Below are 22,906 nucleotides of genomic sequence, written 5' to 3' on the forward strand. Positions count from 1 at the left end.
ACTGAAGAAAACCACTAAGCTTTACTGTGGTCAAATTTAGTAGACTATTAATCATCTACTTTGCCCCCCCCCCCCCCCCCCCCCCCCCCCCCTTCTGATTTCTGATTAGTTGATTTTCTTGCATATTTCATGTGTTGGCTGTTAGTATTCCCATCCAGAATGGTTGCCATGTTCTCATTCATAGCAGCTAGGGAATATGTGAACAATATTAAGGATCAGGAAATGCAGAAATGGTCCTGAACAGAATATAGGCAGAACATCTTCCTCAAAAAGCAATGTTATTTTTTAAGTAACCAGAAACACGTATCAAGAGTCAAACAAGTTCATATACAGCAAACAGTGTGGCACATCATCCTTACTGATTATCACTTCCAGACCAGATCTATGTAGTTCACAATACAAAACATTAAATTTCAATTTGTTCCTAAAGTTTGTAGCAGGGACAGTTAGGGAGAAGGATATATATAGTCTTTGTAATAAAAATGGTCATTCAGTGCTACAGCTGTGTGATGTAATGATAATGTTGACTCAAACATGAACATCATCAGTGATGATGATAATGAGGAAGGGAAATAAGGTGGCATCTTATAAACAGCATAAAGCCATGCAGTATTTCTACCTTGGAAGAACAAGCTTAGCGTAACCCTTGTCCCTAAGTAGTAATCAGTCCTGCTGATGTCAAACTAAGATAGGGCAGTAAAATTTGCATTCTTTTGATTAAGAGAACTGAGATTAACATTGGAAGTCTCCTCTGATTATATCTGAGAAGAAGGGATGTGTATGAGAAGTCCAAAGGGAATGTGCTAGCCTTTAAATGAACACATTTTAAATGGAAGCTATCAGGTCTCGTGTTCCTTTGAAGGCAGAAAAAAGAATAGCTTCAGACTAGTACCAGCAAATCTCACGCTGCTTATCTGATGTTCACTAACCACTTCAGGGCTGCTGCCATTCTGAAGGCCAAAGGAAAATGTGATAGTAAGAAGCAAGAGAAAGTGGAAAACACTGATGGTAGGCAGCAAACGTGTGTCTGCTCAGAATGTGGAAGAATCCTGAAGTGAATAACAGAGAAATACAAAGTCGCTTTTATGTCTAGTTGTGCTGATATATTTCATGAGTAACAATGAGAACTCACTTTTAGGCATAAAACAAAGTGAAAGAAAATACATAAATCCTACTCAAAAACTTTTGATGAGAGGGTGTGGCTACATTTCTGTCTTTTATAAAGCCAATTACAAACTAGTCACAACTTTATAAAGAGCTGGGGAAAATGGAGGAAAGCATCTATTTGGATTCCTGAAAAAAGAGGTAACAGACTTATTGATGCAATTACTTTTATTCGTTCCTTTTATCACTATGCCATATAAATGCAGAGGGACAAAATTTCTTTACTCATGTTCTGATATCTTCTGCTGTGGCAGTCTTCTCAGCCTCCAAGCCTGCATGCCTGTCTTTTGGGTTTTTTTCAGGAAACAACCAGCAAGATCAGCTGATTCTTTCTGCATGTTACAGTTGAGAACGTTCCATGCATAGCCCATTATTTTGCTTAACATTAATTATGATTTACTAGACTTTTATTGGCCTTTTTCTATTCCTTTGAATTTGAGATTATAGTATTGTATTAGGATTAGTTCCTGCAAGCCTGCTTGGCTTTTCCTACAAACAAATGTAATGAATGCACCGAGTCAGGAGAAAGACCACTGCACTTAGTTGTCATGTCCCTATTAGCAGCAAATGCAGGTGTCTAGAGAATGAAGCAACAGTGCACAAGGACTTACAAAGGTGCTCAGAAATGTAAGGATTTCCTTGAAAAAAAATTGTACCCAAAGTACTGTTTTTAATAGCTTTCAAGGACCAGCTGCTCCCATCTGTGCAGTGGTCTAACTCTTTTCTGAACCCATGAAACCCTGGCTCCACAGTAACCTCTGGCAGTAAGTTCGCAAATCAAACTGGTTGTTTAAATATTCTTCATAATAATTGCCTTGGTGCTTACCAGGGACGTTCTGTCTCCTGGTAGGAAATCACAGATATTGATTTGACATCTCCTCACCATGGGAGATTATTTTTTTTTCTTTTAAATCTGTGTTATGGAAAGAATTATTTTGCTTTCAATATTGAAAACACTTGCTCTGAAGACACTGAAGCCTTTCAGATTTAAATTTTAAAATGCAAAATAAAATACTCTTCCTTCTTCAGAGAAACCCTCAAATTGTTGGGCATGCTAGAAAGAGCCCATAGCCAAAAGAAATAATGGAAAATACAAAATTTATTCTGCTCATCCCTACCAGGTGCTCAGATACATACTGCAGACTGCTGAGACACTGTTTTAGTTTTACACGAATTTGCCTGAGGGAGACGACCACGGTCACTAGCCCGCTGCAGGGATGCGGGGACACAGCCTGCAGATGGCACTGCTCCCTCACGACTGCTCTTTCAAGTGAGCCGTGACTCTACTGAAGACATTATTTTTTTCTCCTGGGGACATGTTTACTTTGTGCATCCTGAGCCACAAACAGAAAAATGAGTTCTCCTTCAATGTGATATTAGAAATGAAAATCCCGTTAAACCTTTAAAGACCCGTATGGGCCATGTTTCACTTACCTTTTTGCATCAGACTGCTCATACAGTTTTAATGAAATTGCTCTTCCTGCTTCAATGGACTAAAGCTCTTGCTTTCTGTTCAATTTAGTGTGGGATTCCTTTGTTTCTAGACCAAAAAAAAAAAAAAAAAAAAAAAAGAAAAAAAAAAAGAAAAAGAAAAGGCTTGCAGGAGCCCACTTAAGAAACGTACAGACCTAGCAGTAACATGAAAACTTGAGTGTTTCTTTAAGAAAAATAAAAATAAACTTTCAATTGATGAACAAACGAATTAATGAAGGAATAAATTTACACATACAAAAAAGGAAAGAAAAGTAAACAAAAGTGTCCTACTTCAAGCAGCAGCATATGTTTGATCGGGCTTTCACTGGAGATGCAAAGCTAGCAAGTGAATTGGACAAGGAGGAGTTTTCTCTGTTCTCTGCAGTGTGACACCTCAGTAAACAATGCTGGGTGGGATTTAACAGCAGGCTGTGGCAAGCGAAGCAGCACACTAGCAATTTGGTGGTTGCATGCTCTTATTTCTTTTAAGCAGAGATAGCAGTAATGCTTGCAGTTAATGTTTCTTGGCGTTTTCAAGACTAAAATTAGATGAAGAGATGGTTTACCTAAGTTACAGCATCTCCAGTTGTTTCTTCAAAGAGCCCTATTGTCTCTGTTTTTTAGACACTGGTTTCAATTTTGGCAGACGACTAATCTTGAGGTCATAAAAGTGGCCATTACTTTTGCTTGATTATTTACACTGATTTGACCAGCTTATAAAGCCTTTCAAAAACCGTGTTCTTACATGCTTAACAGAACTCTTCAGAGACTTGCTGTAAAAATCTTGCAGCATTCAATTTGCTCTAAGCATGCACTCAACTCTACAGCAGGCTCTGTAGGTCATCCGTCTTGAGCACAGCTTAGAAACCAGGACTGCAGCTGGCCGCTCCTCATGCTGCATGGACAAAACTGCACACTCTGCCTGCCTTAAGTGAACATGCACGGGGCAGCATACCAGCGAGGAATTTCTGCACCACATCCAGATCTCAAGGGTTTGATGTGAATAGTTGCATTCAAAGGCTGCTAATAAGGCAGTGACAGATAACCCATTTTATAAGGAGACATAACTGGACAGATTTGTACTCTTTCTTGTCCCCATATATATGGTACTCAGCGCTGCGGCTGTAGCCACTTTACCATGCTACTTATCACGAGGAGTTTGCCACATCCAAGAAAATCCATCACCACTTCGGCTCCTTCAGACACCCAGAAGAAGAAGGGGGACCCCACATTCCTGGTTTGTCAAATTTCTTTCATGTCCAGTAAATTGTAAACCACTGATACATTGTGGGGCATGTCTCCTGTTGAAGACAGAAACTCCAGTGATTACTTTGCCCAGACCTTAGCTAGCCACAGGTTTCGTTGAAGTTAACTAGCAGACTGAAGCTGGAAGCAGATTGAATCTAAAATTCATTCCTGAGGGACTGCTGAATATTTCCATCTTTTGTCTTTTCTCCTCACACTCCTGCTACTCTTTTGCTGCTCTCAGCTTGACTTCCTTTTTCCTTGTGTTTGTTTAATGATGGCTGCCATTTCCTCCTCACCACAACAAGAAAGCTTACCACTTTCTTTAATGTTCTTATTTGAATTATCTCTGTGTAAATTCACTAGGATGATAGAAGTGTTATTTTGCTATCTACTCCAACTGTGAGTCTTGCCAATTTAAACACAAATACTCTAAAATGAGGTTCAGATGATGATTCTTTGTTCTATTGTCTCTACAGAATTCACTGTTCCAAATGTGTTACTTTGGAAAGAAAAAGATTTTAATATCCTGTGCTTGAGGCACTCTTGGAAAAAGCCAGTACCCCATGCGCATAAGAGGGAGATACTAACCCGAACAAAAATATGTCTATTAGATGTATGAAGACATTCTCTATGCATTCTCCTTTGAAAAACTGTCCTAATCTCACCCACCCCACTTCATCTCCCTATGGCTCATTTTAATCTGACTCTTCTGAAGTTTCCTTGACCTTTCCTTACCACCCTCTCTTGACTTTTCCATTTCATGTCTTTATATATGGTACACAGTTTTCTTTGTACCTCTGGCAGCTTTTTTTATAGCCACCCTGTGGTTCTGAGGAGCATTAATCTCTGGGCAAAATGGCTTTTAACTGGATTATTCAAAACCAGAAAAAACAACAAACCAATTTATATGATGTTCCAAACCAAGCTTTTTAAACAAGAAGGAGAAGGAAAATGTTTGTCAGGGCTGAAGGTAAGCACTTCAGGTAATGAAAGCTGATTGACAGTGACTGTTGTCTTTTAAAAGGAACAATTGGACTGAGGTATTGGGAACAACTATTGTATGAGCTAATAGCAATAAGGAAGAGAAAAGCTTAACTTACTGATGCACTAACAAAAGTAAATGCTAATTGCCTTTTAAAATGAGGAGGTTTTACTACTGAGCAAAACAATGTTTACAGATGACACACACAGATCTATGTACATTGTTTTGTCAATGCTGTATCTAGAGTTGGCTTCAAGCATACAGAAAAAAGGCAGTAAAGTGGGTCAGCACTATAGGAGCATGGAAAAAAAAAAGAGTTACAAAGTGGCCGTGCCCCACTGACTACTCTGCCTTGGTCAAGGTCCTGCAAAGACAAGCTGACTTCTGTGACTGTGGAAAAGTTTGGGGGTTGAAGGACAGCAAGTGTGGCTGTGAAGAAGTAAAATTCCTCTTGGATATCAGTAGTTCATTCCATCTCTCCTGCCCTATTTCTGATTGCAGCAGGAGCAGCAAACCTGGTTCTCCTGGACCCATTCAAATCTGATGCTTCCACAAAGGAATAAGTTTTTTTCTGAGATCACCCTCATAGCTCTGCCCCTTCCTCTGGCTTCTTCTGTGCCAATGGCAAAGCAAACCTGTCTTGTCTCCACCGCCTGCAGAAGCAGACCACCAATCCAACTCGACTCTGGATTTATATCTTTGCAACTGCTGTGAATGCATTGCACTCTATATAGAAATAGATCATCAAAACTACCAAGTCAAAGGCTGTCTAAATGACACAATGGAAATTATTGGTAATTTTTGGCATGAATGGTTCTTACGTTAAAGTCCAGAGCTTTCTGTAGAACGGTGTTTGGTTCCTTCTCATCTCAGCCACCACCGCAATAATGTGAACACAACTGTCAAGCACTGAGATACTATAATGCAGATAGCTATAGAAAACCCTGTGAGGAAATTAATAATGCTTTATTTTCATAGCAAGGATTTAATAACGTAGAGTAAACAAGACACAGGGCCATTGTTAAACAGCAAAGATAAATGTATTAATATCTACAAATGCACACACAGCACACATAAATAAATACATAAATACATCTATAAAATAGTTGGTTCAGTTAAAGCCTCATCTATAGCTGTAAGAGAAGTTGGATTCCTGTGGAAAAAAAGAAATAGTGTGCAACATGTAAATAAAGATAACCATATCTACAACATCCACAACTATCAGCAGCAAATTAAAATCATACATGGCACCCAATTCTTACCCAATCACTAACAATGATCTTTTGGATTTTTCAGTTTCCTGAGTTGAAGTTGTTGTTTTTAAAAAAGAAACAAGAAAGAAAAATAATCATCTGGCTAGTGCAGTCTAGGCCCTCTGAGCTGACAGAATTTTGGATAGAAGAGTTATCCCTTCCTCGGCAGACCAGCACTCAGGGGCAAGGTGTTTTGCAGTGGGTTTCTCAGTTATCAGCTGATACCAGAGAAAACTAAAGCTGGAGTCCTGTTTTCTGTTCCAAGCTCTGGGCATGTGTTCTGCTGGGTATGTGTTCCTCTGCTTGTTTTTCTCTAATATCATCACCTCTCCTCTGCCTTCTTCAAAATTTTCCTCCCCCAGTCCTGTCTCCTGACATGCCTCAGCCTCCTCTTCCAAGCAGCGCTCACCTTCCCCCTGCTGCCATGGGCTCCCCACAGCCCCACATCCTGTGGTCCAGCCCTGGAATGCTTCCTCCTTCCTGCATGAGACCATTCTGCATTTGAGTTTGCCACAGTCCTTGTCAGGCAAGAGAAGGTTTAGGGCAAGAAAGTACAGGTTTTTAAATCACTCTCACGAAGTTTGAGAGAAAGACAAGAAGGTAAGTTTTCCACCTTTAATTTCATTACCCGAGTTTCCTCCAGTATACCTGGGAACAGTCCCTGCAGGAAAGATGTCCTCAGAACCTCACAGCCCGTTGCTGCTAGCTGCTTCTCTTCCTGCAGAGACAGTGCACTCACTGCCTCCTCACCTGTGTGGGTTGAGAGGGGACAAAGTTATTCCCAGCTGAACAACCTGAGTAATTCTTCATATTTTCAAAAGCTTATATTAGTTCAGATGTCAGTATATGTTCAGAAGGCTCATACAAATCACAAAAGCCACCCCTGATATTGCCAAATATGAAATCACAGCTTAGCCACAGAATTTCAAATAAAATATTTATGTGTTTTTTAACATGTGCTAAATAATATATTTGCCCTATATGGGAACAGATCAAGTTTAGAAAGAATATTACAAACACCTGAAAAAGGGCCTTGTTATAGGAAAAACAAGATGAGTCAAACAGTAGAGGTTTCCACCTCCTTTATGTTTGTTAATTAAATGACAATATATATTGATTATCTTTACCTGCATATCCTTTAACATTTTCTTTGGATTTGGAAGACATATTTCTAAGCACAGCTTTAAAGTTACTGGGGCTCTCCCATGGAAAGAAAAGGATAGCTTTGTAGGTAAAGTACTAGAAAGGAGCCCAGGAAATTAAGTTTTTGCAGCTCCCACAAATATAAACCTAAGGATGTCCTCTAATCTTTGCAATCTTTATTTGCCAAAATACAAACATTCTAATATTTACAGGCTATGCTATTCTTCTAAAATAAAGGTCCCCGCTGACAAAGGAAAGAAAAGATAAGTCATTACAAACTGAGCTTGCTAGCCATAGTTAGATGTTCGGCACCTTGTTCCTTTAGGCTCCTTTTGAACTTAGACATCTAACTTGCAAGCTTTTAGCAGGAGTAGTAATTTTTTGTATTTGTTTTTATTTGTTTATTTGGTTTTATTCTCTGCTACTTTTGCATTCACAGTAGTAGAGAAATGCTAAGCTAAGCTTAGACTGACCACTATTGCAAAATAAACAATAGACAACTTGTATGTGCAAATGGACAGTTTGATGTATGCTTATATAAAATCTGCCTAAAAATGAGAATGTATATTTTCTCACAAAAATATGTATATCTTCATAATGCTGTCACAATTTTAGACATTCTGCTTGCAGTTATGTCCTCAGTATCTTAGGTCTTTCAGTCTTCCATGTTTCAAAATATCATGCTTTCCTGTCTTAAATTACAGTATGAAAGCCAGCTGTACAGCATACCAATTAAGAGGTTAATTTTTCAAAATTATTATGATCAAATTACAATCTGACAAGACTGTAGGATTTAAACTACCGGATTTCTGTGTTTATCTACCTGTCCTTCTGGGTGCCGCACTAGGTAATATCTGAGTTCCAAGAAAAGCAAAACATTTCTATAGTCTCTTCAATTATACAATGTCCAATACTGTGATATTGTCCTTTATAGTTGTATCTCTGTATTAACTGCAAATTACTTTCTTTGCTGTGCCTTTAATAAGCCCAGTACCAATAATGACACATACTGTTTGACAGGCTGAGGCTGAGAAATATGCGGAGCATGATTAATTAGCCAAGTGAAAGAAACTATCCAGCTGACAAAAGTAATCATTGGCCCAAATGACCTTTGATGTCTCAGTGCTTTTGACCAGAGGGTTTGGTAACTGCGTGAGGGGGAATGCTAAAATAATCTACAACTAAAGCACATATTAACATTCTGAAGATAGGCGATTTTCATTGCAGAAACTGTGTATTTTAAGAGAAGCCAGTTCAGTTGTTATAAAGCCTGGTGGATTTAGTATCATGGTAAAAGAAAGAAAAAACACTACTTTAGTTTTTAATAATATCTTCTCCATTTCTATAGTAAAAAAGAACCACCTAGACTTCTTAGTAGAGTCCAATATATCCTCAGGCTCTGACACAATGTTAAGCCTGTTCCCAATGTTATGGCAAATCCCATCATGTGACAGTCAACTATGAGAGTGATAGTTTTTTAATAATGATAAACCAGTTTTCACTGAACTGAAATATCATGTACTTCTAGAAACAAGAACATTGAAATACGGGAGCTTTGAAAACTTACATAGTGAAGACAGTGATCATTAGCCTCTATGGCTAATGATAGAAAAAAAAATATTTCTGGAGGGTGTTTCGATATACCTGTCCTTGCCGTATATTTGAGAGTGGACTCAACAGAATTCTGGCAGTGCTTCTTTTCCTCTCCACTGATATGGAGAGATTAGACAGTTCACCAGTCTAGCTACCTGACTTTGTAGGAGTTAAGTTTGGTGAGATGAATCCACCCACAAGTACATTGGTGCAATGATATGTAATGTATACATGTGTATATACACATATTATGTATAATTAATGTATTGAATTAGTATGGCACAAGACTATACAGTGGGGTCGTGACTCGGATCTCTTGTCACCACAATACAAAGGAACAGAACAAAAGTACATAACATGTAGAGGGGTTAAAGTTTTGCCAGAACATCTTAAAGGGCTTAACAGGAATAGTGCTGGGAAACTGCTGGAGAATCTCCGTGGGTGCTATTACCACCACGGGCATCTCAAATCACTGATGGTTGCTTCTCACTGGAGTTCAATTTTAGTTTGGGACTGTGCTTTTGACTTGAATATTGTGACCATCCCCACTCAGTGTGCTTTTGTTCATGTTGCGGTTGTCTCATCACATGAACTAGGTTTTGCTGGGGTGAAATTAAACAGGCAGATGTGCTCCAGAAGTGCATCTAATGTGCTCCAACCATTACAGGGTATTTATTCCACAGGGCTGGAGTAGAGCTAGCCATCCAGCTGTTTTTGCTCTTTTGTTCAATAGATCTGCTCTTGTAGGGCTGAGCAAGCTGATAATGTAAGCATGGTCGCTACATACTATAGATCATACCTGTTCAGTCATGCCCATCCACAAAGTTTTACTCAGCACTGGATGTGTCATTCAAGCTTGTTTTATTGAAGGAAGCATGGTGAGTAGGGAGGTTATCATTCCAGTGACCAAAAAAGAGCCAGATATACAGCTGAACAGTCACTTGGATGAAAAACTCTGCTTGCATGCAGAAGCATACCTGATTATTTCAATTTAATCCTGACATGCATTCAGTACATGGCTATCACCTCCTCTCAAGTATTGGTCATGTATTTCTCAATGTATTTACTCAGTAATTTGCTTAGCATGCAGTCCTACTAATATCATGTGTTCGGTCGTGCGCATGCCATGTCACTCTAAATGACACACTTGTCATTTCTTCGTCTGCCCAGCCCCTTTGACCACTACTCTTTCTGTGTCTTAAAAAAGACATTACAGGTATCCTTACGGTGTTGGTACAGACCCAAGAGTTTGCTGTGGTCAGTGCCTTCCCTTCTCTGTCACTCAGCTGTAAGTAGTTAACTGCATACATGGCTTAAATACTTTTCCATCTAATGTGTATGTCTCATCTCCTTTTTGCCAGTTCTCTGTTAAATTACAGTTGTGAGAGTAAAGTGTCCTGGATTGCTGTCTGTCTGTATAGCTCACCAACTGTATTAAATGAGTGTCTTGGCTTTTATGCTGCTACTGGCCTTTGCCTTCCAGCCTTTGTGGTTGTAATGGAGCGACATCCTAATCTGTAGGCACTGAAAGCTGAGAAAATGCTAACGTTTGTTGACAAGTGAGATAAAAGGTGCATCTAGCTTAGATTTGGACTGTGAGATACAGGTGGTCACTGTTAGCGCTTCAGCACCTGCTCCTGTAAAAAATTGGTCCAGGAATGCATGAACCTAAGTGTATATATAATGACATATACGAAGTTCAACAGCGTTAAGCTCATATTGCTTAGGAATGGCTGACTCAAAACTTCAGCTCAGCCTCATCCTTCCCTGTCACATCTTAGAAACCTTTTCTCTAAAATAAAACATTAGTTCAAGCATCTAAATCAAGCCTTACTGAGGCAAATGGCAGACTTTGAAAGAAGAGAGTCAGGCTGTATTTTTGCTTTAAAGACTGCAAGCATCAACTTTAGTGTTCACATAATGTACTGAGGGACTGTATCACTGCAGTGCCTCCATTTGAAAGTCCACTGCCACAATTAGATACCCTGTGTCATCTCTGTTTTATGTTCCCCAAGGATATGGATACAGTCTCCAGACCAGCAGGCCCTGAAGATATGCAATGCTGGAAATGGTGCCCATTAGCATGCAGCAAAGAGCAACAACTGTTTTACTTGCTTTTCTGTAGAAGTCACAACTCTTTAAGACTGCTAATGTAAATGTTGTATTAGAAATTTGCTAATAAACACAATATATATTGTTGCTAAGATCCCGAGTAGACCTGCAAGTACAAAAATCAGATGGCATGACTTGTGAAATTCTGTCTTATTTCAATATCATTAACTGACATTTTGTTTAAGAAGGATTTTTAAATAGGAAATTAGAGAAATTAAAAATGCAGTGCACCAGCTATTGCTGTCCAACACAGACATATCCGATTGTTTGGAAGATGAGCTTTTTTGGATGACTGACACCTCACCAGGAATGATATCGTTACTTCCTTGGTATTTAGGTCAAGGCAAAGCATTTAAGTTTGTATGGAGGTGGTCTTCTTAAAACTATGACATTCTCATCAATACTTTTAAAACTTGAGGTATATCTGACAGATCAGCACTGTTAAGCTAACAAAGCTATTTATGGAGCTAACGTGGACCTACCTTATGGAGAGGTCCCAGAAGACTGGAGGTTAGCCAGTCTGACACTCATCTACAAGAAATTCCAGAAGGAGGATTTGGGGAACTACAGGCCTGTCAGCCTGACCTCATTGCTGGGGAAGGTTATGGAGCAGATCAACCTGAGTGCCGTCATGTGACATGTGCAGGACAACCGGGGGATTAGATTCAGCCAGCAGGGGTTTAAGAGAGGCAGGTCCTGCTTGACAAACATGATGTCCATTTATGACAAGATGACCCACCTAGTGGATGAAGAAAAGGCTGTGGATGTTGTCTACCTGGACTTTAGTAAAGCCTTTGACACCGTCTCTCATGGTATTCTCCTGGAGGAACTGGCTGCTTACGGCTTGCACATGTGTACTCTATGCTGGGTAAAAAGATGGCTGTGTGGCCGAGCCCAAAGGGTGGTAATAAATGGAGTTACATCTGGCTGGTGGACAGTCACAAATGGTGGTGTTCCCCAGGGCTCAGTATTGGGGCCGGCCCTGTTTAATATCTTTATCGACAATCTGGACAAGGGGATTGAGTGCACCCTCAGTAAGTTTGCAAATAACACCAAGTTATGGTTCAGTGTTGCTCTGTTTGAGGGTAGGAAGGCTTTACAGAGGGATCTGGACAAACTGGACCAATGATCTGAGGACAATTGTAGGAGGTTCAACAAGGCTTAGGGCTAGGTCCCGCACTTGGGTCACAACAACTCAATCCAACACTACAGGCTTGAGGACGATCGCTGGAAAGCTGCCTGGAGGAAAAGGACCCAGCAGTGTTGGTCGACAGGCAGCTGAACATGAGCCAGCAGTGTGCCCAGGTGGCCAAGAAGGCCAACAGCATCCTGGCTTGTATCAGAAATAGTGTGGCCAGCAGGACCAGGGAAATGATCGTGCCCCTGTACTCGGGACTGGTGAGACTACACCTTGAATAATGTGATCACTTTTGGTGCCCTCACTTCAAGAAGGACAATGAGGTGCTGGAGTGTGTCCAGAGAAGGGCAGTGAAGCTGGTGAAGGGTCTAGAGCAGCAGCTGAGGGAACCAGGACTATTTAGTCTGGGGAAGAGGAGGCTGAGGGGAGACCTTGTAGCTCTCTACAACTACCTGAAAGGAGGTTGTAGAGAGGTGGGTGTTGATCTCTTCTCCCAAGTAAAAAGCAACAGGACAAGAGGAATTGGCCTCAAGTTACATCAGGGGAGGTTTAGACTGGATCTTAAGAAAATTTTCTTCACTGAAAAGGTTGTCAAGCATTGGAACAGGCTGCCCAGGGAGGTGGTGGAATCACCATCCCTGGAAGTATTTAAAAAACATGTAGATGCGGTGCTTAGGGACATGGTTTAGTGATAGACTGTCAGTCCTGGGTTAACAGGTGAACTTGATGTCATCTCAAATGTCTTTTCCAACCTAAATAATTCTATGATTCTATGATTCTGTGAATTTGTTCCTCCAGCTTGTGTTGTCTTGGAACCACAGCCCTTTTATGCTGCCCAGTTTTCCTTGCTCCTTTTTTCATTTTTAGGAAATACCTGAAATTCTTTAAACATTTCAGGTCAGAGAAAGGCCATTATTCCACTTACCTTAATTGTGTCTTTGAATATCTACTGTTCCTTACCTAAAGAAATGGACCCACTCCAACTTACTGCTCAGATTTATTTATTTTAAATTGTGAGAAGGTTCTCCAGAACATTTGATGTTTGCTGGTCAACCAGAACAATACCTTGGACATTCTTACTAATATACACACAAAGTATCTACCTTATGAAGCCAGCGAAACAGCCAAAGATAATTAGGATATAAAGAATTCCACTATGCCGGTGTTATTCCAGACAGCAATGTCTAATGAATGAGAACACAAAGGCATGCAGCAGCTGTCAGTTGAATGCATGCCACAGTGCAAAGCAGCTCTATAAATGCTTCTGAAAGATTTATAGACTTCTATTTCTATTCTGGTATTCTGTGAGCGTATTTTATTTGGAGGATAATGTAGGGGGAGATGGGATAAGGGTGGAAGAAAATGAGATCCCAAATTAGATCACAGATTAAGATGAGGGGTAGAAGTGCTTATGAATTATCATGGGCTCATAATAGAGCTACTGTATATTCCACACCCCAGAAAAGCACTTAATACATTCTGCTCAGTGCCAGGGTGATTTTGGCTAAAAAAATAATAAAAAAATTAGATGGAATTACAGCTCGCCTTAGCTAAGTACACATTCAGTAATTAATGCAGATTTGGAAGGGTTGTTCAGGGCTTTGTTTTGTTACACTTGTGAAGCTGTTGGGCTGTTGTTCTGTCAGCCTGTGTACTGGGATACACATACATGTCACAGTATGTGCTCTCAAAGATCAGACAGGTGTCTGTGCGTGAAACTGCATCTGAAGGATGATTAAGGCAGTGACTATGACTGGAGCATATGGCTATGGAAGATATATTTGCTTCTTTTGGATTTTGTTTCTTCTCATTTCTGTCTGGCATTCTCTGTCAAGTTTCCATACTTAGCTTTGTCAGCCTTCATTTCCCTACCAAGGCTCACTGGGTGGAATTCAGCTCTGAAAATCACTCTCTAAAACTTGCTAAATCAGAGCTCAACTAAATCACGTTCATCCATATCTCATCTTTTTCATGGAAATCACTGAAATAATAGGTTAGGAAAGCTTACCAGGAGTTATTTAGTTTATCATTCTGCAGTAGGGCAGGATTTGCTCTCAGTATTAAACCTGTGCATGTTTTATCTCTACTCTGGAGTGTTCCTAATGGTGGTCCTCCAATTACCCCTCTCGGCAAACCTCTCCATTGTCTAATTGTCCTTGCTTTTAGCATTTTTATTCCTTATGTCTAACGTAAATTAATTTTCTTTCTTCAAGTTTCAGTCCGTTGCTCATGATATTGCTCTTAATCACTTGAAGTAATCCCTCCCCATATTTCATGTTACTTCTCCTGAAGTAGTTAGACACAGTTATCATATCTGCTCTTTGCCATTTTTCTTTCAGCTGTTCAGGTTACATTTCTTTCCTGGTATTTTGTAGATTGTGCCTGCTAAACTATTTATTGTTTTTTGCTACATTCCTTGCCACTTTAATTTATTCCTGTCTTTTTATAGTCAGGAAGTCCACCATACACAACCAAAATAAAACCTGCTAAATAAAGGAAAAGTAAACATGGAGGCTCACTTTGTATCAGCCATTTTAAGAAAGAGTTTTGAAGGTTTATCAAGGTACCATGTCTCTAATTAGTCACTTTTATGAGTACTGAATCACTGTGTTCTGTGCCAGCATAATTAACTTATGTTAACGAATCTAATAAGCAGTCTGAATAAACAACCTTCTTAAAAGTAAATATATCATTTAATACAAAGTTTTTGTTTGGTGTCCTGGCAAAATCATTCAAAAACTAATTTAATCTCTTGAACGTTGCCGGATTTGTAATTATTCTGAACTACACAAATAGTCTTGGAAAGAAGAAAAAATTCTGAATTAAGAAGGCTGTAGATGACATTCAACATGAAGACAGCAAATTCCCAGGTGAGAAAGGTCAGCTGGTGCCAGTAGAGATAACTGCATCTGCAGCGGTGAGGAAGAAGCTCTCGTTTGTGTTGAGAGCATCTTTCAGCTGCTTCATTTTGAGAGGGAGTCATACGTTAAATAAGTCCCTATTAAAAAAACCCAAAAGTTATAGAAAAGTAAAGCTTTGATATCTCATTATGTATGACCTTACTTTGTCCTTGGGCAGGCAATTTCAGAAAGCTGCTTTATATTTTTAAACTGGTAGTTGTGTTTTGAAACCACACCAGAACTCTAGCCAACAAGGTGTGTCTGATCATCAGCAGCTTAGACAGGGCCCGTAGCAACGCAGGAAGGCTCCAGAGATCAGGCAATTGTCTCCAATGTTTCTTGAGCAGCTTCATATAATCCAGAGTGAACTTGGGAAGGTTTGATCAGGAAAGCTGCAGCAGTTAGGAGCCCTTTAATGTTATTGCTGGACACAACATCAAGACATTCTCTTCACTGAACAGTTTATAACCTAAATATAAGACTAGGGACAATGCTTAGGAGGACATTTGGAGAAACCACTGGCTACATCTACTTTGTGTTCCCAGGTTCTGGAGCATGCTGAGTTAGGTCTCTATGATAGAGAAGGAAAGACAGATTGGGTGCACACCTCTTCCACTTACAATCTTGGTGTCTACTGCCAGAAAGGAGCCGTGGTGTACTTAAAGTATTCTGGTGCTGGAGCAGAATAGAGCTCAGCTATAGCAGGAGATCTGGCTTGTCATCTAGGAGAGTTCAGAAATGCCACCATGCCCTTGCAAAGAGCACTTGTTAAATTCTACTTCACTTCATATAAATCACAATGAAGTCTGTAAAAGAGACTTCAGAGATTTCTTTTTCTTATATTTCAAGATCAAGAATGATAGGAAAAATTAATCACAGCTTTGCCCCAAACTTGCTTCTAGTGACAGGCTCCAGGATGCTTCATTGCATGGCTTTGATCAGAAGAATGACTGTGTTTTGTATTTTAAAGAAACAAAACCAGCAAGACATCTTAAAGTCAGACTGAATTTTATGAATTTGCATTCTGAAAAAAATAGATTGTGTTTTCATAAAAATCTTTGCAGTGGAAATAGCTTTTGTTTTGGGTATTTTGGGTTTTTGTTTGTTGGGGGTTTTTTGTTCTTTTTGTTTTTTGTTTTGGGTGTTTTTTTTTTTTTTAGCTAATACACATGGAGACTCCCACGTTGTCTTTCTTTCACTGGAGTCAAGCCCTAAACAACATAACTTAAATAGGCACCTTTTATAGCACAGTGCAATTACATGGTCAGTCTTGCAGCTCAAAGAATTTGCATACCTTTATTAGAAAATAAATTGTAGCTTTAATCTCAGGACCATTTAATACTGTATTAGTTACACTGCCCAACCCTTGGAAGGTGCCAACTGTATGTGACAATATGTGATTTCTTTATTGGAATCTAAACTATAGTATTTGCAAATGCTATGCATGGCATTATAGCACATGATCCATTTCCCTCCTGCTGAAGCAATTCATTCAGGAGACACATGCCTGTTTGGCTGCTCACTGGAGCAGGCCTGACCTGAAGCATATGCTGTGTGGATGAGGGAAACAGGATGAAAATGTGTGGGTGGGGGACCAGACTGAAATTTTCCCAGATTCAGGTCCTTAGAAAAGCAGGGAAACCGTTTCATCTAAATTAATGGCAGCGTACCATGCTGGCAGCTTGCAGTCATTTCAGAAAACACAGTTGAGAGAAATGAAAAATCAACAAATATTATTGTCCATTTGGAAGCAACTATAATTCAGATAGAGCTCAGCAAATGGATTGCTGTCATTTAGGATCTGGAGAGAGCTGCTTATAATGCAGAACTGAGTTATACAGGCTGTTATTCTGCAATAGCTGATGTGTTTCGCACCTGAACAGATCCAGGTTCACTTTCAAGAAAAGATAATTCTATCTATAACCATCAGTCTGACTCTCTTTGCACATATACCATTTTAAAAATAATGTATTTCTTCATGCCCATTGGAAAACCTTCCAATTTGGCTCAGAAATTTAGGTCACAATAATGCCCTGAGAGCATGCCATAGAGCTGATAGTCAAAGTGAGCATTCTGAATTAGTCTGAAAGGGAAAAGCTTAAAAAGACCAACAAGAATTCCAATATTCGGCAAATAGCATAAGTGGAATTTTAACCCAGACTAAAGTCAGGTTTCAGTAGAGCTGGTGAAACGGGAGGTATGACTAGAACAAAATCACTATGTCATCACAGTGTTTTGAAAAAAAAAAAAATATATACATATACCTCTGTATGTCAGTAAGATAGCATACGTCACGGAAGAGTCTGGAGGAAAAATCCTTACTGGACAGGATCTGAACGTGGTTCATGTTTCACCAAGAAATGCTGACAATACTTGGCCTCCCCTCTGTTATAAATAACTCATTTGGATAACTGCTTAACAAACTTAACTAATGACGAAGTTTTTAATACAGTTTCTTTGTAGAGTCATTATTGATGTAAATAATTTTATATAAGAGAACAGATATTAATTTCTGGATTAAGAAAAAGAAAGGAAGTAGGTCTTGATGGATAATATTCTCAAAACTTCTCTAATTATTCCTGTTAATTCCTTCTGTCATTGTGATCTAGCAACATATTTAACAGTGTTTCATTGTTTAATTTCTATGACATTGACCCATATGTATTTCAAATACATTAAGCATATTGCCATTTTTTTTATTTGGGAAAGATTTTAAAATTAATGTACTGTTGATTGTGCCACAATTTTTCCAAAATACATCATATTTGGAAATATAACTTCATCCTAATTGGTGTTTGAATATTTGAAAATATGGTGCTGTCTTGTCAGTGCTATCAGTAAAGCCACATTGAAATTGATTTCTTCCAGATTTTTGTGTGTAGTTCTGATAAGTAACCAAATTTGAGTTGAAAATAATTCTCGCTGAAGGCCTTGGGTTGGAAAATGCCTTTTTTATAAATAACAACTGCTTCAATTTAGGTTTTCATTATTTCTGATGGAAAAGAGCTAGTAATATACTGGAACTGTGATAATGCAAATTGAACAGATGGAATTGGATGAAAATGGTATAAAATTCTGTTTAATCATATTTATTACTTGTTTTTTCTTTTACATGTGAAAAGTATAGTTGTTTATTCTTTGAATGAAAACAATGAAGAGGATTTTGCAGGAGATAAAATTTAATCATATTTAATATGGAATAAGGCATTGCAAAGTAACATAGTTGTCATTGAGAACAACTTTGTAGGGAAGTCCTCCACTCTCACTCAAGAATACAGATAGGGTATGAAAGAAGCAGTCTGTATTCTTGCAAAGTTTGTTGATATTTCCACAATAAATGTTAATGTGTTCATCAGTCTCAGAAAGAAATATCTCTTGTTTTCTTTTTCATTTTCCACAAACTTGAAAACAGCCATAAACAATATCATATTTAGATAGTAAAGTCTTCCAGAATGATTAAGTCATGATTGTGCTCTCATTTGTGCCTTTGTAACAACAAATTTATAAATCCAGATATTCCAGTGCATATTATTCCCAGCTTACATTACAGAAGAAAAATTTAAAAGATCATTTACAGTTTTTCTTTTTCATACCACATTAAGTAGAAACCTTAATGATCTATTCCCCAGTAACATCTGGAAATCTCAGTTAGATAAAATGCTGTTGTGTTAGGTCCCCTACAAACATACAGTTCAAAAAAGTCCAGCTCCAAAGGAGCTCTCACTCAGAAATGCTTGAGGAAGGAAAAATAATGGTTCACTTTCTGTAGCTACAGACACGAATCACTGAAAGGTGATGTGACTTGCTGAGGGATATACATGCAACCTTTGGCAGAGCTGGGATTTACACTTTCATCTCGGTGTTCAGTGTTTTAATCAGAAAACCTTCATTTCTCCTGCAGCCTGAAAATGACCCAGCTTTGCTGCAAAACATTTGTTTTTGAGGAAATAGTATTGTCCAGCTCTTCTGAGCCCTAGTGTTCCATGCAATGTGTCTGCATGAGTTCCCAAAATCTCCCTAGCTGAACTGGACAGAATTGAAATTTAAGGACTGGTTTGCAGAATTCACAATAAACATTATTACAGACTGAGGGGATTCAGTACAACTGTGAGAACATATTTACAGCTGCCATCATAAACATTACTTGTGGGCACTGTCTTGAGATCTCTCAATCATTAAATTAGAAAAAGTGACTGAGCTTTAAAAGCATTTCTTTGTTTATACTCACTCATCTAGCTCTTTCCCTGTGTTCTTGGCAAGCTATCACGTTCTTTTGTAATTAATAATTTTGTATTCTAAGGAATATAACAGCTGGGTTTAGTACATGTTATTACAGTATTGCCATTAATTACCAGTCATCGCTATACAATGATGTTTGATATCGTATTGGGGTGAGGGGGCTGAATTTCTCTGTGGTTGACATGCTAACAGCAAGGTTTGAAAAGGCAGATTTTAAAAACAGTGAGCAAAATGATTAACATGAGACTGAAGGGCAAAGTAATAAAACTTTAATACCCCTAACTAAGTCTGGGGGCCATGTAAGAACATTGTAGTAGAGGCACAGATGGTGTGCATACCAATGAGCAGGAAAACATAAAAGCGAGAGCAAAACTGTATGGCTAAATGGAGAATTAATAACTTTTACTGGAGATGCATTGTTTTCTAAAGCAAAACCCCACTGTAGACAACAGACAAACTCAGATGGAATGTTAAAGTAAATTCACAACCAAAAAAAAAAACCCAACCAAAAAAAAAACCAGGCAATGAAGCTGTGGAAAGAACAAGTTACAAAAGATGGAAAATAATGAAGTGGCAATGGGAGATTTTGAGACACAGAAAGGAGTTATGCAGCCTGTTAGCAATTCTGGGAGCCTGCCTCTGTGACTGCAGAATCTCCACTGATGGTGTCGAATCTCAAGGTGTCTATAGTCACCTTGTTGGCTTTTCTTGGCTGAATGCTGAAGTATTGCAGACATCAGCCCACGACCTCTTTTCTTCTCATGCCTGAAGCTAGTGAGCTTCCTGTCTTCTGCCTTTGACTCTGAACCATGTGTGTTGCTCAAACTAATGAAACGCACAGCACTCCCTCTGGAGGGAAATTTCTAAAACACTCCTTTATTTTCAGTCCAGCTAAAGAGTTGATGATCCATCCATGTTATAACATAAACAAAACATCCTGCTCTCCTATTCTAACAGTGGTGTCTTCTCTATTTTAAGATGCTAGCTCTTGCCATCTACTGAGATTAAGCTAAATACAGCAGATAAAGATGCAAAATTTCTGTAATTGCCTTGGAATAACTGCCACTGAACCTGAATTTCCATTCTAAAGATCATGGATACCTGCAACATTTACCATCAAAAACACTCCCAGGTTATTATGGTGTTTAATAACATATATTTGTATTTAATTAATTTTGTAATTATGTTTATATTTAATAATACCTTGATAATAAATAATATGTTATTTATTCTGAATCCATGCTGCCAGAAAGTCCTGAGAACCACATTATTATGCAGCACCCTTTTCTACTTGAAAGGCTCAGGTCTGGATGGGAATACACCCCTGGGAGTGTCAGCCAGACATGTGGGAAGCAGAGTAATGGAGAAGGTCAGGCAATCACAGAGGTTGCTGATCCAGCATTTCCCTTGTTTCCAACAGATCTTCTGAAGCACCTTAAAAGCCTCTGCTCATTTGTTAAACTCTTAAATGGTTACTTTCTCCAGGGAGTGCCATCAACAGATGCTAATTACAACTTTTGGCATGCTATTACTTAATCTAGCCTATCAAATACACTGCTTCACAGCAATAGAAGAAGATTTTCTGTAGAAACTGAGAAAGTATTCCCACTCCTTCTGTACAACTTTTTAGATGCAGTGTGCCTTGCTTCACAGTCTGTCTTTGACACATCTCATTCTGCTCACCAGCTGCATCCAGATCCTCAAAATCAGTTCCTAAGTTTCCTTCATTTTTAAGTTTACTGCTATTCTGCCAAAATTTAATCAGTTCTTTTATCCTCCTCTTCACTGTTCAGTGCCTACACATGTGGAGTTCTTTTTGCATCTCCCAATTTAGAAGACATTAAACATTAGCAATACCTCCCCTTTTGTTCTTAAGCTTGACCCTTGTGTATTTTCTGAGCTTCTCAGCTCTGCATCTGAACTCAGCATGAGGAAGTGCTGTGCACCATGGAAAAAGCAAGGCAAGGTAAAATTAGTTCCATTTCACATTTGTCTAATATTATACTAATAGTAACTGACACGGGACCTTGTGGGTGCTGCACTGGATGGTTACTTTATAAAGAGCATTCCTGTTTTATTATCTGTTAACTATCTATGGTTGCAAAATAAATTGTCTAAGTATGCATATGTGATAAACAGTACTGCTGAAATGATGCGAAAGCTTTAGAGGTTGTCATTGTGGTCTGTGTTAATGGACACGTTTTCAGTAGTATTTTATTTTTATGTGTGGCTTCAAATTTCACAGCACTGTAAAACAGATTAACAATGTCAGAAACATGAGTGAAATATACCTAATGAAGCTATTCTGTGCCAAAACTAAATCGCTGCCCTTAATTCAGTGGCTGTAACTTCTGCCTGCTTTCCATGCTTTAGGCAGGAGAGATGAGACACAGTGCCACAACTTGGCCAGTGACATTTATTGAACTTTCTCCTGTTGTGAAGCCATGTGCTAGTGTCTGAGGTCTGAAAGTGCTTTCTGATCCCTGTGTTGAGAAAGTCCAGTTATCTACAGTCCTCTACCTTCCACGCATAATGGAGATACAGCTCACCAGACTGTGGCACCAGTACCTCTCTGGATGTTGTGGAAGGCTTTCAGCAAAACCAGGACATGTTACCAGAAGCTTGCTATGAGATATGGTAGACAGAAGTATGAGTTGGGCTTTAATAGCTGGGATACTTATTAAAACACTAAACATAGCTATATAACTTGCTTGGTCCTTCCACATAACAGTTCTGAATTCACTAAACTATATGTGTTGGGTACCTTTTAATAGGCAACACATTTCTATTCACAAGCATTTAGCTCTAATAGGAAATACAGAAAACTTTCTTAGGAGGCAGAACCAGCAACAGTATATCTGAATGATTGCTGGGTGAATCACTCCTCTACCATAACATTGACAGCAGTCTCGTGTTTCTTCACGACAGGGTCTTTATCACAGGCTTTCTCTGTTCCGTTTATAAATCACTGCATATAACCCTATTTTGGACGTCTCAACCCAGCACCTAGAAATGCATATGGGCAGCCCTGCCCTGTCAGAGCTCATGTGGCTGTGCCGTTGCAGTGTACAGCTTAGCACGAGAGCATCCTCCCCGCTGCCCTCTGGCACACCGTCCCCCGCTGCTGCAAGGCCGTGGATGCAGGGAGAGGGCAGTGAGCAGGATACTCAGGTTTACTGAGCGTGGCTTTCTTGCTGCTTCTTTTTTTCTTTCCAAATGCATTTCTACTCTCCAACCAGTAAACGGTCATTTACGTTGACTCCCTAAGTGGTTTTTGAAAAATCCTGGGAAGAACTCACTTCTGTATGCACTGAAACATAGGAATAGCTCTTGGTGTGCCCTGTCACCATCTCTGGCCTAGCTCTGCTCCTCACAGAGGGACAAGGGTGCCAGGGAAGGTCCCTGCCTCCGTCTGTCCCCAGCTGCTTCCTGCCCTGGCCACGCTGCACCCTGACAGAAGCCTCATGGGTTGCAGGTGGGAATCTAGAATGGACATGAGTAGCTCTCTGCTGCTCATGGGCCATGAGGCTCTGTTCACAGGTGATCAGAAGATACCCTGCGGGACAGTCATATAGACCTCCTTTGTCTTAGCCTTCCTTTGAGAATTGCTTCTTATGGTGACAGGATGATCTAAGCAGGCCAGCGATCATAAATATCACAC

The sequence above is a fragment of the Falco rusticolus genome, chromosome 2 (genome assembly GCF_015220075.1).
Source record: "Falco rusticolus isolate bFalRus1 chromosome 2, bFalRus1.pri, whole genome shotgun sequence".
NCBI classification, from domain to species: Eukaryota; Metazoa; Chordata; class Aves; order Falconiformes; family Falconidae; genus Falco; species Falco rusticolus.